At 30.9% G+C, this 15,409-nt stretch overlaps 1 pseudogene; it reads left to right on the top strand.

Annotated features, from left to right (window-relative positions):
* The first annotated feature begins 780 nt into the window (after positions 1–780).
* Positions 781–2,472, top strand: LOC114712144 (tRNA (adenine(58)-N(1))-methyltransferase catalytic subunit TRMT61A pseudogene; annotated as a pseudogene).
* Positions 2,473–15,409: the final 12,937 nt, after the last annotated feature.

Here is a 15,409-nt window from a genome sequence, read left to right as displayed (position 1 = left end):
ACTATAGAGATAAAAAGCATATAAGAATCAGTCTCCAAGAGTAAAACTGTGGCTACACATGAAGACGAAAAGATTTGTCGCAGTGGGCAATTGAAAAGCTCAATTAAGGAGATTCAAATACTGCTTTTGCATTCATGCGCCACCCCCCCCCCCAAAAAAAAAAGGGAATAAAACCCCACCCTCAAATTTTTAACTATATGTGGAATGGAATGATAAAGAGGCAGGATAGGATGCTCCATTATGCCTCATATTCTGTTTTTAATTTTGTCACTTATTTTCCTTTTAATTTTGTACTAGTTTTAGTACTGAAATTTGTGGGTATTTTATTCTCTGATATTCTCCTCGTCCCATCATGAAATAGTGAAATATGAAATATAGTAACAAAAGTAGATGTTGTTATTCTTCTGCAAGGTCAAAGGAGCAGCGAAGCCCAATTGCTCAAGAATAAACAAAACCCCGGTTATTGAATGGATTAAAGGCAAAGCTCATTTGTTGGTGATGAGGCCATGGAAACCCAAACACATATTAACCCTTTTGTTCACTTCAAAGAGGCCCAAAATGCCAAGCTTTTTATTTTGGGCCAGAGCATCCAATCCAGCCCAGATATCTGGCCATTTGGGCCGTGAAAATAAAATTGAGGAAAAAGTAACGGTGCGTTTGGGAGACAACCGCAGAACATGCTTCCTTTTCTTCCGCGGGACTCCGGAGTTTAATGGTGCTAGGGTTTAGAAGTTGGAGTGACCGTTATTGTTCCTTGCTTTGCCTTACATAGACTTTCAAGGGAATGCAGAGCACTCTCTAACTTATTCAAAATAAATTTCTCCTATCAAGGATTTCTTCTATACCCCTCTTCGTTCTGCTTCTTCGTTCTTCGAATCGCTTCGTGCCTTTGTCGGAATTCCACATAACTTTGGAGATTATATTCTACATCACAAATCAGTTATTTCATTGGTTTCCTCTGTTGTTTATTTTCTGACAGCCGATTTATTCTTTTGGTACTTCGCTGAAGAATTTGAAGAATTCTAATATGCTGGCCTGTAATCCTGCTAACAAGTTATCGTTCAATCGATTCATCAGTAATGGCGATTTGGTTATTGTTTATGAGAGGCATGATACCATGAAGCCTGTGACGGTGTCTGAAAATTGTGTCCTCCAGAATCGTTTCGGAGTTTTCAAACATTCCGACTGGATCGGAAAGCCATTTGGTTCCAAGGTGTTCAGTAACAAGGGTGGTTTTGTATACTTGTTGGCTCCTACTCCAGAGCTATGGACTCTTGTGTTAAGCCATAGGACTCAGATTCTCTATATTGCTGATATTAGCTTTGTGATCATGTACTTGGAGTTGTTCCTGGTTGCTTGGTTATGGAATCTGGAACTGGAAGTGGATCTTTGACCACTTCTCTTGCCACGGCCGTTGCTCCTACAGGACATGTCTATACGTTTGATTTCCATGAACAAAGAGCTGCCTCAGCTAGGTAACCAAAAAGATAATATTCAGATTCTTACATCAGAAATTTCTATCTCATTTTATTGGATACCTGGTATATTTGTTCTTATCTTTTACAGGTCGACTTGTTTGCTTTATTACCTTAGCTATGTGTTGTACTTCTTGAAACAAACAATTATATGCTTCTATGCTAGTTGATCGAGCAGCTCTGTTATTTTAACGGCACTTGCTTCTGCGAGAACTCCACAACACGATTTTAAAAAGCATTTGATGGTTACAGAGCGAGTCTGTCTGTGAGTGTGGGTGAGAGAAGGGAAGAAGTTTACAATACTATCTTTTGTTTTGTACGGTTTAGATTGTGATAAATTTACAATTTTGGGTCTTTTGTTAACTTGGTCCTGATCTCATTTTAGGGAAGATTTTGAGAGGACAGGTCTAAGCAGCTTGATCAGTGTGAATGTGAGAGACATCCAGGGCGAGGGATTTCCTGGTGAATTCGCTGGTTTAGCTGATGCTCTATTTCTCGATCTACCCCAACCTTGGCTAGCCATTCCTTCAGCTGCAAAAATGTTAAAACAGGATGGAACTCTGTGCTCATTCTCCCCATGTATTGAACAAGTACAACGATCATGCGAAACACTTCAAACCAGCTTCACAGGTACCTTTGTGTTCTTTCTTTCCTTCTTTTTGTGGAGTGTAAAAGAATCTATTTAACTGGCGTGCATTCTTTTGGCACATGCATAGATAAAAGGACATTTGAGGTGCTCCTACGCACATATGAAATTCGGGAAGAGAGAATGGATGGGATTGCAGGAGAAGGGAACGTTGCCAATGGTTCTCTTCCCTGCAAGAGAAGGCAATGTTCTCATGGAAGCAATGTGCTTAGCAGTAGCAGTAGTGTTTCTACTGTTATGGCCAGGCCTAAAGGTGAAGCAAGAGGTCACACAGGCTATTTGACATTTGCAAGACTCAATGCCTCTCATGAGGAGTGCACAAGCGGCCATCCTATTTTATACCAGATATGAAGCCCTGTATCTTTGACCTCCTTTTAATTTTAGCCTCAGGCCCTCAAATAACAATGCTTTGTTCAATCTAATGTATTGCTTTTGGTAGAAAGTTCTGATAGATCCTTCTTGCATCCTACTTCCATACTAGTATAATGGCTAAAACTAATGCTTTGTTCAATCTGATTTATTGCTTTTGGGAGAAAGTTCTGATAGGTCCTTCTTGCAACCTACTTCCTTCCTAGTATAATAGCTAAAGTTAAGTGAAAATTAGCTTTCCATATGCCATACTGGTTTAGCTAGTTCGATTCGTAATTTAATTTCTTCTAATTGATTGAATTGTACATTAGCGATGTGATATGACTGAGATATTCTTGACTAATATGTTTTTGAGGCCTCCCCTCTCTGAAAAAACTTTGACCTTTTTGGAGCTGTTGGTCCAATTACTGCTCAGGTTTGTTTTCTGTGTTAGTTTTTGCTGTAGGCAAACTCTTTAATCTTTTATGGACCAAGATCTGTATAATGGAAGTTTATACTTGTGAAAGAGCATTTCATTAACATTAAAGAGACGTCAATGCCATTCACTGATTCCCAGGCTTAAAGTCCCAGGTCAAAATTGGAATATGGAATATAAGCAAGAGCCTGTGTACACCTAAGTTGAAGGAATTCTCGTTCGCTGATGTTTTTCCTACGTGATGCATCTAAGAGTTACAAACAAACAAAAAGCTTAACACGCTGATAAGTACAAGAAAAATGGAAGGGAGAGAATGAAAGGGATATTGCTCTCTTCCTTTTACCTGGTTAGTAAAATTTTCTAGGAAGCTAACCGTTCGGTCAAATGGGTATTGGATGGCAGGGTATATTTTTGTCCTGTCTTGACTAGAATATTCTTGTATCTAACAGAATTTGCAAACCTATCTTTTTTCCCCCAAACCAAAAAATTAAAGGGATAGATGATTACAAGTGAAATTGAACTTGTAACCTTCAATTTACTATAGATCTTTCATGGTATTAAATTACAAGGCTATTGGCGAATCCTATTTATATGTCTCATCTCATTAGTTCTTCTTGCTATTTGCTTCATCAATGTTTGCATCTCATCCTCTCCCTCTCATGCTGTATCTATATATTATTGTACATGTATTTTAGTTATTACTGTATTTAAAGTATAGATGTAAATATTACCACCTCCGGTTCTAATTGTAAAATCTCGTTCGTCGATTACAAATGATGTCTTATAATTAGAACCAGAAGTAGTATATTAATCAATAAATTACATGCCTTCTGTTGAAAAACATGACCAATGGCCATCATTCTTCCAAAGAAAACAAAGCAAGAAGTTGGAGGTGCGGAAGATAAGTTGAAAATTATAATTCAGATCACATGCCAAAGAAAAACAAGATTCATTTCACAAAGCAATTTTGTTTCTCCTTACACCTTAAAATTCTACATAAATATCACTGTTGACAAAGAAATTAATGATTTTTAAAATAAGAATAAATCAAATAGACGTTGACTAAACAAAGATGAAAGTTTTTAAAGTTTCTTCCCTCTTTAAAATACGATCTCATCATGTAAATTCATTACATTAGTATAAATTGTTGTTAAAGTCAAATATTTTCAATTTGAACTTTCTTAATTTATAAGAATAGTTTATTCTAACAATACACTACATTTAAAATGTTTTTAGATTATAACATAATATTTATGTGCTTTGACCAAAATCCAAAGGGCACTTTAGATATTTGATATTTCATCACACTTTCAAGAATTCCCAACTATTCCCTCCAACATTTGGTGGAATCAAGAATGCTAAAGCCAGAATCCTTTCACTGACATTCTTTTGATTTTTTAAAATAAGAACTTGTTTAATTTTTATTTTGATTCTAAATATAATAGCTTAATTCATTTTATCTTTCATATTTATCCAGTTTTTTTTTATTTAAGGTAGTCCTTGTAATAATGATAGTTCTAGTCACCAATACGAGTTGGTTCGGTTGGTAATGGGTCGGCTCATAATCCATAAAATCATGAGTTTGAATCTTGTTGCCAATATGAAGACTTTGTTGGTGGCCTTAGTAAGCACCCGGGACCCAACCATCTAAACTTTTATTCACAAAAAAAAAATATATAGTTCTGATCAATATATTTAATTAGCAATAATATTTTTGAAAAAAGAACATCCATTTATTACAAATAACTAACATAACTAATTTTTTTAATCTATTCAAATGAGTCAACTAGTTTTTATGTTAAAGACTAGAGATATAAGATGGTCAAGGGCTTATAAATCAAGTTAGGAGGCTTTCACGGTCAGTCTTTTCCCCTTCTTGTCAATTAAACTAGTCTTGATAAAAACATTTCTATTTCATTACATGAAAAGACCTCATTAATTCAATTTTTATTTATCATGTTATTATAATTTGTACGATATATTCATGGGAATTGGTTTCCATTTCCCCACATTTTACTAATTTTTTAAGTTAGCTATTTAGAACTATAACTTTTTTAAAATTTAATACTGGTTTTCTTAAGATCTAATGTTAAATATTTTAATATTTAATAGTAAATGATTCTTAAAGATAATTGCGACTTTTAAAATCGTATGTCATATGATATGAATTCTCGAACATAATTTTCTCTTTAATTAAAACACAAATTGGGCATGAATATCCCCGATGGTTAAAAGTCATGTTGGTAGAATTTCAATCTTTTCACACTCCTTGTCAATTAAATCTTGATAAAAACATTTCTATTTCATTACATGAAAAAAAATAAAAAGATATTTTTAATTTCAGAAATAGTTGGAAAAACAATAAATTGATCATTGAAACCCTAAAACAACAAATTTTAAACAAGACCAGAAATACAAAATAATACTCCCTCAAGTCTTATATATATGATTTTTTTTCAGAAATAACATTCTAATTTAGAAGAGAAACTAAGTACGGCTAAAATTTTTAACATCAATTTTTAATTTTTGTTCCCATTAATTACTGGTCAGTCTCACTGCATTAATTAACTATTTTATTCATTTTCTCTCTTAGGCTTCCCCTCTCCATAAAAAGGGCATTTTTGAAAAATAAATTATATTTTTACATGTATACCACCTTTAAGATTGATTGTAATATTTGTATCTTATAATAAAAATTGTAGGGATTAGAATTGAAATGGAGAGATAAATTTTATAATGTTTAAATTAATATTAAAATTTGTAAAAAATGTTAAAAGAAATATATTACATTCTTTTAAAATTTGATCGTAACTATCCTAAACTTTGATAGTATCTTTAAATTTCTCCAACATATATAATTCAATGTGTAGGGGGCTGAGTTTTCTAAAGTGCTTGGAAATCAAGTTAGCAGGATATTTATTTGTCAATCCATCATCCATCCAGTGATAATGCTTGTTAACTATTCTAATCTTGGTTTGCCTTTTGACCCAAAGACCTTAGGGATCAAAAACCCAAAATTAAAGCTAAAAAAATTGACAAAAGTCTTCCATTGAAAATATTACTAGTGAGAAGGATATAAATTAAAGTCTGATTACAAAATTTACAAAGTACTAATACCTTTTATGTGTAAAAATTTATCAGATCCTTGTAATTAGACTATGATACACCTACTTTGGAATTACCAATTAGTTATGTCCGCCAGATTAGCAGAGCCATAGCTCTCAAAACAGTTCATCTATTAATTCCATGATAAATGATTGAATCGGTAAATTAATTTATTTTTAATGTTATATTTATTTTGATATATTAATTTTTTTAAATAGTAAATGTTCATTCACTTTTATAAACATATATTTTAATATTACAAGATGAAAGTAAAAAAGGACTTGGTCTATTCAATTATAATTTATAAACATATATATATATATATTATGGAATTAGTATCTCAGAAGAACTCTATCGTAGTTTTATCTTGTTTAGTGTCTAATTTTCTTTCCTTTGTTTTTTCTGGAAGATGAGATTAATTTCACAATTATAATTATTTTTAAAGTAAATAATACACACTGTTCTCATATGACTTTTCTTATACTTATTTTATCTGAGATCAAAGAAACCCAAAATTGAAAATAAAGAAGAAAATAATAGAAAAGATTCGGCCTGTACGGCTGCGAAAGCTATGCTTTGATAATACGAAGAAGTTTGGTTTGGCGGGCTTATAGATTTTTGAAGACGAATACTAAATTATCAAGGAAACAACTCACGTACGTACGCACGTACGTGTGTGTCTCTATATATATAGGGTGAAATATTGAAACTGTTTTTATTAATTTGTAGTTTATCCTAGTTCTTTTTTTTCCTTGTTTTCTAAGCATAAGAGTTAATTTGATATTTAATTTGATCTTAAATGTAAGACTTTAATCTACTTTATCACTTATGTTTATCTATTTTTTCAAAGTAGTATTTGTAGTAGTTACACATGTTATATGTTTTATTAAATGATAATTCTAGCTAATATACATAATTAGTAAGAATATTTTAAGTAAGATAACACTTATTTATTACAAATAAGTAATTTAACTAAGTTTTTATATTTATTTAGATTAGTTAATTAATTTTTATATATTAAAGATTGTAGTATGTACTTAAAGTTATCATTGAGAAAGTCGAAACATAAGCCATTTGAATTGTCAAACTTTTAAATTTTTATTTGAGAGTCTTAACTCTCGGGTAGGCACATGACGGTCCCTGGTCGGCAACCTCTCGTTGACTTTTAACTTTTGGATGCTGACCCCACAAAGGAGATAATAATAAAATTTTAAAATGTAGCGACTGAAGTGAATTAAATGATTAATTTTCCATTTTGTCTTTTCTTAAATATAATCAATTTCAAATTTAAAAAATGTAGCATCACTTTTTTCTTCTGGCTCAATACATCATTCACATTTGAAAATTGTAAAAACAATTATTAAAAAACTCGTCAAGCATTTATTGAGCTATGTCCCTTTCACTTCTCATCATATATTATCAAAAAAGTTATATTCCTTTCAATTTCAATTTATACAAGACTGGATGCGTGGGGAGAAATTTTATTTACTATAGTTTTAAAATTTAAATAGATGTCAATATTTAATTATTTTTGCCAAAGATAAAGAAATAAAAAGTATGTTCAAAATTTTGAAAATAATTAGAATTTGAAAAATAGCAGGCGTATGCCTGATTATTTGAGAAGTTACTTTAAGTGGCTTCAAAAAATAATCAGATGCTGTAAATGAAAAATATAAAATTACCGACATAAGAAAGATGTAATAAAATTTAAAAATAATAAAATAATAATCACCTTTTTTAATTGTAATCAAATACAAAATTTCCGCGAAGTATGTATAGCTGTGACTTCTCATAAACTCTTTGAACCGTCTAATTAAATATCACATATCTTCTCAAGTCAAACAAGCCCAATATCATATAATAAATGTACCTTACATTATGTAGCGTTTTAAACTTTTATACATGCATGCATACAGCAAAATCCTCAAAGAAAGCCCTATATATTTATATATATAGTCATCTTTAGTTAGTCTCTTCTGCTTCAGCATCATCGATATTCCATCAGCTTCATATGGCTTCTTCTTCTCCTCCTTCTTGGCCAGTGATAGTCTTTGCGATTGCTTCTGCTGTTTGTGTGTTCTTCAGCTGCCTGGTTGCTGTATCATCACAAGATTAAAACCTTACTACCGATCCCTCTGCAGATATTTTATATTTATGCCTCTCTCTCTCTCTCTCTCTCTCTCTCTCATCTGTTTGTGGATCTGATATCCCTACAAAGTGAGTATTCATTCATATAGGAATAACTGTTAGAGATATATGCTAATGAAGGATGCTGCAGATTGCTGCTGAACTTTTTCAGTTAAGAAAAAAAAAATCAAATAATATGTTATTGTGTCTTGACAATACCCAGAATGATTTTTTTTTATTTGTCAGAAAAAATCTGATTTTTAAACAGGAGTTTTTTCTTATTATATGACTTGTTTGGATGATAAGATCATTTAAATTACTACAATTTTTTTAAAAAAAAATCATATAAGTACTTTTATTTTTATTTTTGGGAAAAACGCTAAACTGTAAGAATTTGCATAACTCTCAACAAACCTTTCCAATAATATGATAATATCTAACCCTTCTGCACCAAATCAAAGTCCATAAATTAAGTTTTAATTGAGTTAAAATTATAAGGAAGTTAGTTACAATTAAAATTTGATAACTGACTCAAAATTATAGGAATTATTTGATTTAATTTTTTAATTTAATATTATCAACACATTAAAACTGTAGGTATATCCAAATTCACTGAGCATTAATAAATTTCCTCAAAATGACCATCTTTTCCCCAAAAGAAACTGAGAGGATCCCTAGGCACAAGAAGCATTATAACTTTCTGATCAATCGGCCTTACAAGTACTGCAGCTGACTTAGATTTCCGATGGCTGGAGCTACAGAACCCGTCAAGTAATTGAAGTTTAGGCTCCTGATGATAGCAATTTAATTTGATGAAATATTAGAATAAACATGAAGCATGTATTAAAAAAAATAAAAAATATGAAGCATATGGATGCTTTTAAGTTTATGGAGAAGCCAGTGAGACTAAGATAATTAAAAAGCATACAAATAGGTGAGGTGAGTGAGAGTCCACAGCTCTGGTGGGATTTGGCCAACAACATCCTGTTGATAAATACACCTGCCAGAACAAGATCAACAATATGTATATAAGACAATAAGTAATTAACAACATGATGAAGAAAAATCAAGCTAAGTAGAGAGACATCAGATTATACGGACAGTTTATAAATGTGGCAAGTGATGCCACTGGAACAGTTGCATTTGATAAATCGAGGGTAGGCTTCAATGTCGGCAGTGTCGTCGACGGCTTGTCCACTGCATATCTTGCCGCTTATATTCCATACATTTTCTGTTGCCGATGTATTCCATTTGTTGAAGATTGGATTCAAAGCTTTCACTACCGAAATTATTAATTAAATGTTAATAATAATTCATCGTCCATTGGATATATAGGAGACAGATTATTAAGAGAGAAGAATCTATCAGTGAAAGTACGTAGATACCTTCGGAAGGATCTGTGGGAAGGATTTGAGCTTGTGCTACCCCAGCCAAGCACACAAAAAGCGGAAGCAATTGCAAAAACCAAGACCAGAGAAGCAGAAGAAGGAGAAGGAGACGACAGAGACATGGATGTGTGTGTGTGTGTGTGTGTATATGCGATAGTAGGATGTGTAGCTTGTTATAATTCAGAAGCACAAGAAACTAATAGAGATTCATAGATATCAAAATGGATATACATACGGGGATTGCTCCGAGGATTTTGCAGAATATCTATATATTCATACACGTGTATAAGTATATATACACAGACCCAGAGCTAAGTCTCTGACCACATTCTCAAAAGCACAAAAGCCACATGGAATACTACAACACCATATACTGGCAGGATCATCAACGGGCAACCTCCTGAAGTCTGAAGTCTAATGGCGTGTTTTTCTATGCTCCTAAATATGAGTCAAAGGGAAAAAATTCATATCAGACAAAGTTAACAAGTGAATCACCTTTTCTTAATTCTATTAGGTAATTAGATGGGACTTATAATAAAAATATGAGGAAGTATATAGTTAAAATGTGAACTCAAGTCCTCCGATAAAGTAATTAAACTCTCGGTGAAAGATATTACGAGTTATAAATGTTAATGGTGTTAAATTTGATCCAAAAAGGTGAAACTCAAGTTTCAAATTTGAAAATCATTCATAAACGTATAAGAGGGTCTGAGGGGAACATTCAATGCTTACGTGTAGACAGATTGTGCCACTTTTTTCTTTGGGTCAAAGACAGATTTTGGGACTTAAAAATCGACATTCAGATGGCTTCTGAATTAATCTTTTTTTTTTTAGTTTCAAATTTATTAGCTGCTCATGTTTATAAGTTTTACCATCAAAATTTAGAATAATTACGATCAATTTAAATATATTTTTTATTTTTAATCATTTGCATAATAATATATCTATCAAATTTCCGTAAAATTTATAGTAATTTTAATATTTTAAACTAGTTACAATTTTGTCAATAATTAAAAATCGCACAATTAATTGTCTTAAGTGTGTCAATATTCAATAAATGGTGTGCATAGTAATTACATGGTAAATGATTGGACTAAATTTTCATTTAAGGAAATGGAAATATTTGTACCAAGAGACAGAGACCGAAGATAATGACCGTGATAACCTCCCAACCCAACTTGATTTATAATCACTTGGAATATTAATTCATGCTTCCTTTGTATTGATTAAAGGGAAAGCATATTGAAAAATTTGAATGTTAGGTCGTAATTATTTCTAACGGAAGTTTTATGACCTCTTCGATCGGTTTGTGACATCATGGGTCCCCTGATCCATTATGGCTTTGAATGATTTATTCATCAGAGAAACATGGAGTAAGGAGGACGGTTGGAAAGAAAGTGTTGATAGATTCACTTGCTACCAGTAGTAATCAAGTGGACCAAGGAAGACTGGGGACTTGTGGGTAAACGCTAGGGACAGCTGTTAACTAGAATTGATGGTTTGAACTTTGAACAAGGAAAGGAGAAGCAGAACATGTTGTGAAAGTTTGGTGCTTAAGGAGGTAATTCTATCATAGGAAGATCTTCGTCACAAAAACTTAAATGCAATTTGATGGCTGCATAGTACCTGTTTAACTAATTTGATTATATTAAGAAACTTAAGAAGTTAATTAATTATAATAAATATATTACATGTTCTTTTTAGAATACTCTAATAATCTTCTTTAATATTCTCCATAATTCTCTCTTCTAGTTGATTATAGATGAGAAAGTATCAATAAGAGTAATTTGTTTATGAAAAAAAATCAACAAGAGTAATTTAAAAAAATGATAAATAGGATAAATAAGTCTTACATTTAAAACCAAAATCAATTCCATAATTAGGTCGTATGTTAAGAATAGTCAATAGTTTAACAAGAGTAGTCATCAAAGTTTAAAAGTAAATGTAGTTAATAACTAAAAAAGAGTAGCTAATATATAAAAAAGAGTAGTCACCGGAGTTCCGGTAACATGTCATTAGAGTTTAAAAATAAATGTAGTCAATAGCTAAAAAAAAGTAGTTAATACATAAGAAAGAGTAGTCAACGGAGCTCCGGTGACAGGTCACCGGAGTTCCGATGGTTGGTTGCCAGAGCTCCTATGGTTGGTCATCGACAGGGTCGTCAGCGTCTGAACTCTGGCGGCAAGAATTGCTGAGGTGGCAGTATTTAAAAAATGATAAAAAAATAGTAAAGGATATTTGTGTAATTTTACAAGATTTAAAAATTCCCAAAAAAGTACCTTGGGTTTGAATTGGTATTTTGAAATTCAGATACTCTCATTTGTTATTTAGTATTTTTGAGGGTGTTTGAGTGTCTTTTTCCCCTTAAAAATTGACATTCAGATGGCTTCTGAATTAACTCTTTTTTTTTTTTAAGTTTCAAATTTATTAACTACCCATATTTATAAGTTTGACCATCAAAATATAGAATAGTTACGAGTGATTGAAATATATTTTTATTTTTCATTATTTGTATAATAATATATCTATCAAATTTCTGTAAAATTTATAATAATTTTAATATTTTAAACTAGTTACAATTTTGTCAATAATTAAAAATCACACAATTAACTGTCTTAAGTATTTTTTGGACAAAAAAAATTGTCTTAAGTGTTTCAATATTCAATAAATGGTGTGGATAGTAAATACATGGTAAATGATTGGACTAAATTTTCATTTAAGGAAATGGAAATATTTTTACCAAGAGCCAGAGGCCGAAGAGATTGACCGTGATAACCTCCCAACCGAACTTGATTTATAATCACTTGGAATATTAATTCATGCTCCCTTTATATTGACTAAACGAAAAGCATATTAAAGAATTTGAATGTTAAGTCGTAATTATTGTAAGAATCAATAGTATGTCCAAGAATTTGTATGTTGACTCGAAATTATTTTTAAGAATCCATGTTATTATTGAAGTTTGTGATATTTAGATATAAGATGCTAAAATAATTAGCATGGAATCTTCTCAATGACAAACTCAACTTATTCTAATTTTATAGAACTTGAAACGTTAATTCATAGGTGAACAGCGACATTTACGTAGAAAAAATTTACTGCTCTCTAATCAAAACAATTGCTTTCTCAATGGACCAAACTATTACAATAATAACGGATGTTTGATGTCCTTTTCGATCGGTTTGTGACATCATGGGTCCCCTGATCCATTATGGTTTTGAATGATTTATTTATCAGGGAAACGTGGAGTCCTGGAGTAAGGAGGACGGTTGGAAAGAAAATGTTGATAGATTCATTTGCTACCAGTAGTAATCAAGTGGACCAAGGAAGACTGAGGACTTGTGCGTAAACGCTAGGGACAACTGTTAACTAGAATTGATGGTTTGAACTTTGAACAAGGAAAGGAGAAGCAGAACATGTTGTGGAAGTTTGGTGCTTAAGGAGGTAATTCTATCATAGGAAGATGTTCTTCGGCCACAAAAACTTAAATGCAATTGATGGCTGCATAGCACCTATCTAACTAATTTAGAATACCCTAATCATCTTCTTTAATATCCTCCATAATTCCCTCTTCTTCTTGATTATAGATGAGAAAGTGTCAATAAGAGTAATTTAAAAAAATGATAAATATGAAAAATAAGTCTTACATTTAAAACCAAAATCAACTCCATAATTAGGTCATACATTAAGGATCAGAAGAGCACTAAATGAACCCTAAATGAGATTATATGGTGTTAGATGTGTGTAAAAAATAACATCATGATATTAGATGCCTTTTTACTCTTTTTCTTTTTATTTCAATAATTTGAGATGTGATTCCAACAAACCATGCAGACCTAGGGTTCCAGACAAGTCAATAACTTCTTAATTTAATGGCACAATATATTTCCTTAAAAGGAAGAGATTTTGTAGAGATGATTAGTGAAACTTTCTTTGTTTTCAATACGCCTTAGTCAAGCAAGCATGGAAATGGGCAGGGCACAGCGGACAACTTTGTGTACGCAACTTGAATAGGATACAATGAGATCTTCCTCCTGTATTTAAATATCAAAAATTACTTCATTAAATTGGCTAAATTTAAAAAAATTAGATGAATTACTTAATTGTAATAAATATTACTTGATCTTCTTTAAATACTTTTAAAATACGAATATGATTTTTTTTCTTATGTTGTTTTATTCTCATCATGATGTCAATTCTTTTAGGACTTGTTATTTAAATTCAAATATATTTATAAAATATATTTGAATATTGCGGGGTGCAATGCCTTATGACCCAACGACCTTTGAGACCAAAAGCCCAAAATTCAAAGTGATAAGAGAAATTAACGGAGAAGACTTCATTTATTCCAAGTCAATGTAGGACTCATCCAATAATAAGATTATTAGAAAAAATGAAATGAAAGATTGAGACTGGCACGGTGGACGTACTGTGCAACTGCCAATCAGTTATGTTCCCCAAATTAGCATAGCCATGCCTCTCAAAACAGCTCAGATATTAATGCCATAATAAATGATTGAATAGATAAATTAATTTATTTTTAATGTTGTATAGTATTATATTTAATTTAATTTATTAATTTTTTATAAATAAATTTCCTCTGATCATATTTTACGTATGCTCCATGTTTTGGGATCAACTCCTATGATACAAAACATCATATTTCATATTTTAACGGCATTGAATTAAAAGTAAAAATTTAGCACTTTCACATAAACCAACAATGGTTTCATATTATTTTAAGGGAGGCATAGGGCGGGATGAAATTAAGGTACAAATCAAATTAATCAAGAACATTCATAAAATTTTTCATAGCTTTAATTTTTCTCCATATTATTCCCCATCTGCTACCAATTTTCATGGTTATTTTCGTTTTTTCTTGATTTTAACGTGTGTATTAAAATGAATCACAATAAAAAAAATAAAAAATATTAAAATTCAGAGAATGGAAAATTTTAGATATAAAAAAATGTGACTAATGTTATTTATTAAATTATTTATTATTTTAAAAAATTGAAATTAATAAAAATATTTATAAAATTTTTAATTATATTTAACCAAACCAACTAAAATATGTTTATTTAAATTCAAATGTATTTATAAAAAATATATACATTAAAATAGTTTATAAAAAAGTGAAGAAAGGGATATTTGTAAAGACAAAAAAATTTCAATTGGAACTCGAAAAAAGACAAAGATAAAAATTAACTGTTACATGCAGTGTTAATGTAGGCTAGTAATTTCATTTCATTGTGTATTTAGATATAGATATATAAGATAATTTGATTTAATAATAAATGATTTTGATGTGATTTTGATAAATTTTATTGGAAATATTGATGCGAAAAAGATTATAAAATTTTTAGTATAAATTAAAGAGGTTATAGAAAAATCTATTCAATTGAAGTTGATAATGAGAGAAAACACAGGAATTTAGTTAGGATAACTTAGTATTTCTAAATTTATATTTTATTATTCTGTCCTTATAAATAATTATAAGTTTTAAAAATTTTTTAATAAATATTTTTTTCTGGGTCATTCTCTCTGATTTTCGCTTATTATAGTTATTTTTAAAGTAAATGATGCACATTGTTCTTCTATGGCTTTTGTTATATTCCTCTGGTCTTAAATATAAGACCCATTTATACTACAAAATAGATCTTATATTTAGGACTGGAAGAGTACTTGTTTCCGATCAAAAACCCAAAAGTAAAAATAAGAAGAAAATTAAAATTAAAAAAGGGGAGACTTGGTCTTGGTCCTAGTCCTGGTCTTTTTTTTTTTTCACCAGGTCTTGGTCTCCTCATATGTTTATCATAGAATTTATAGCTATCCCCTTGACGGTGAAACTTTTGATAATTGGAAGATGACACGTGTTATTGAA

Source organism: Neltuma alba, unplaced genomic scaffold, assembly GCF_004799145.2.
Source record: "Neltuma alba isolate B1F8T4 unplaced genomic scaffold, ASM479914v2 tig00011337_pilon, whole genome shotgun sequence".
NCBI classification, from domain to species: Eukaryota; Viridiplantae; Streptophyta; class Magnoliopsida; order Fabales; family Fabaceae; genus Neltuma; species Neltuma alba.
Note: the sequence above shows the minus strand (reverse complement) of the source record. Positions and strands in the feature narration are given on the sequence as shown.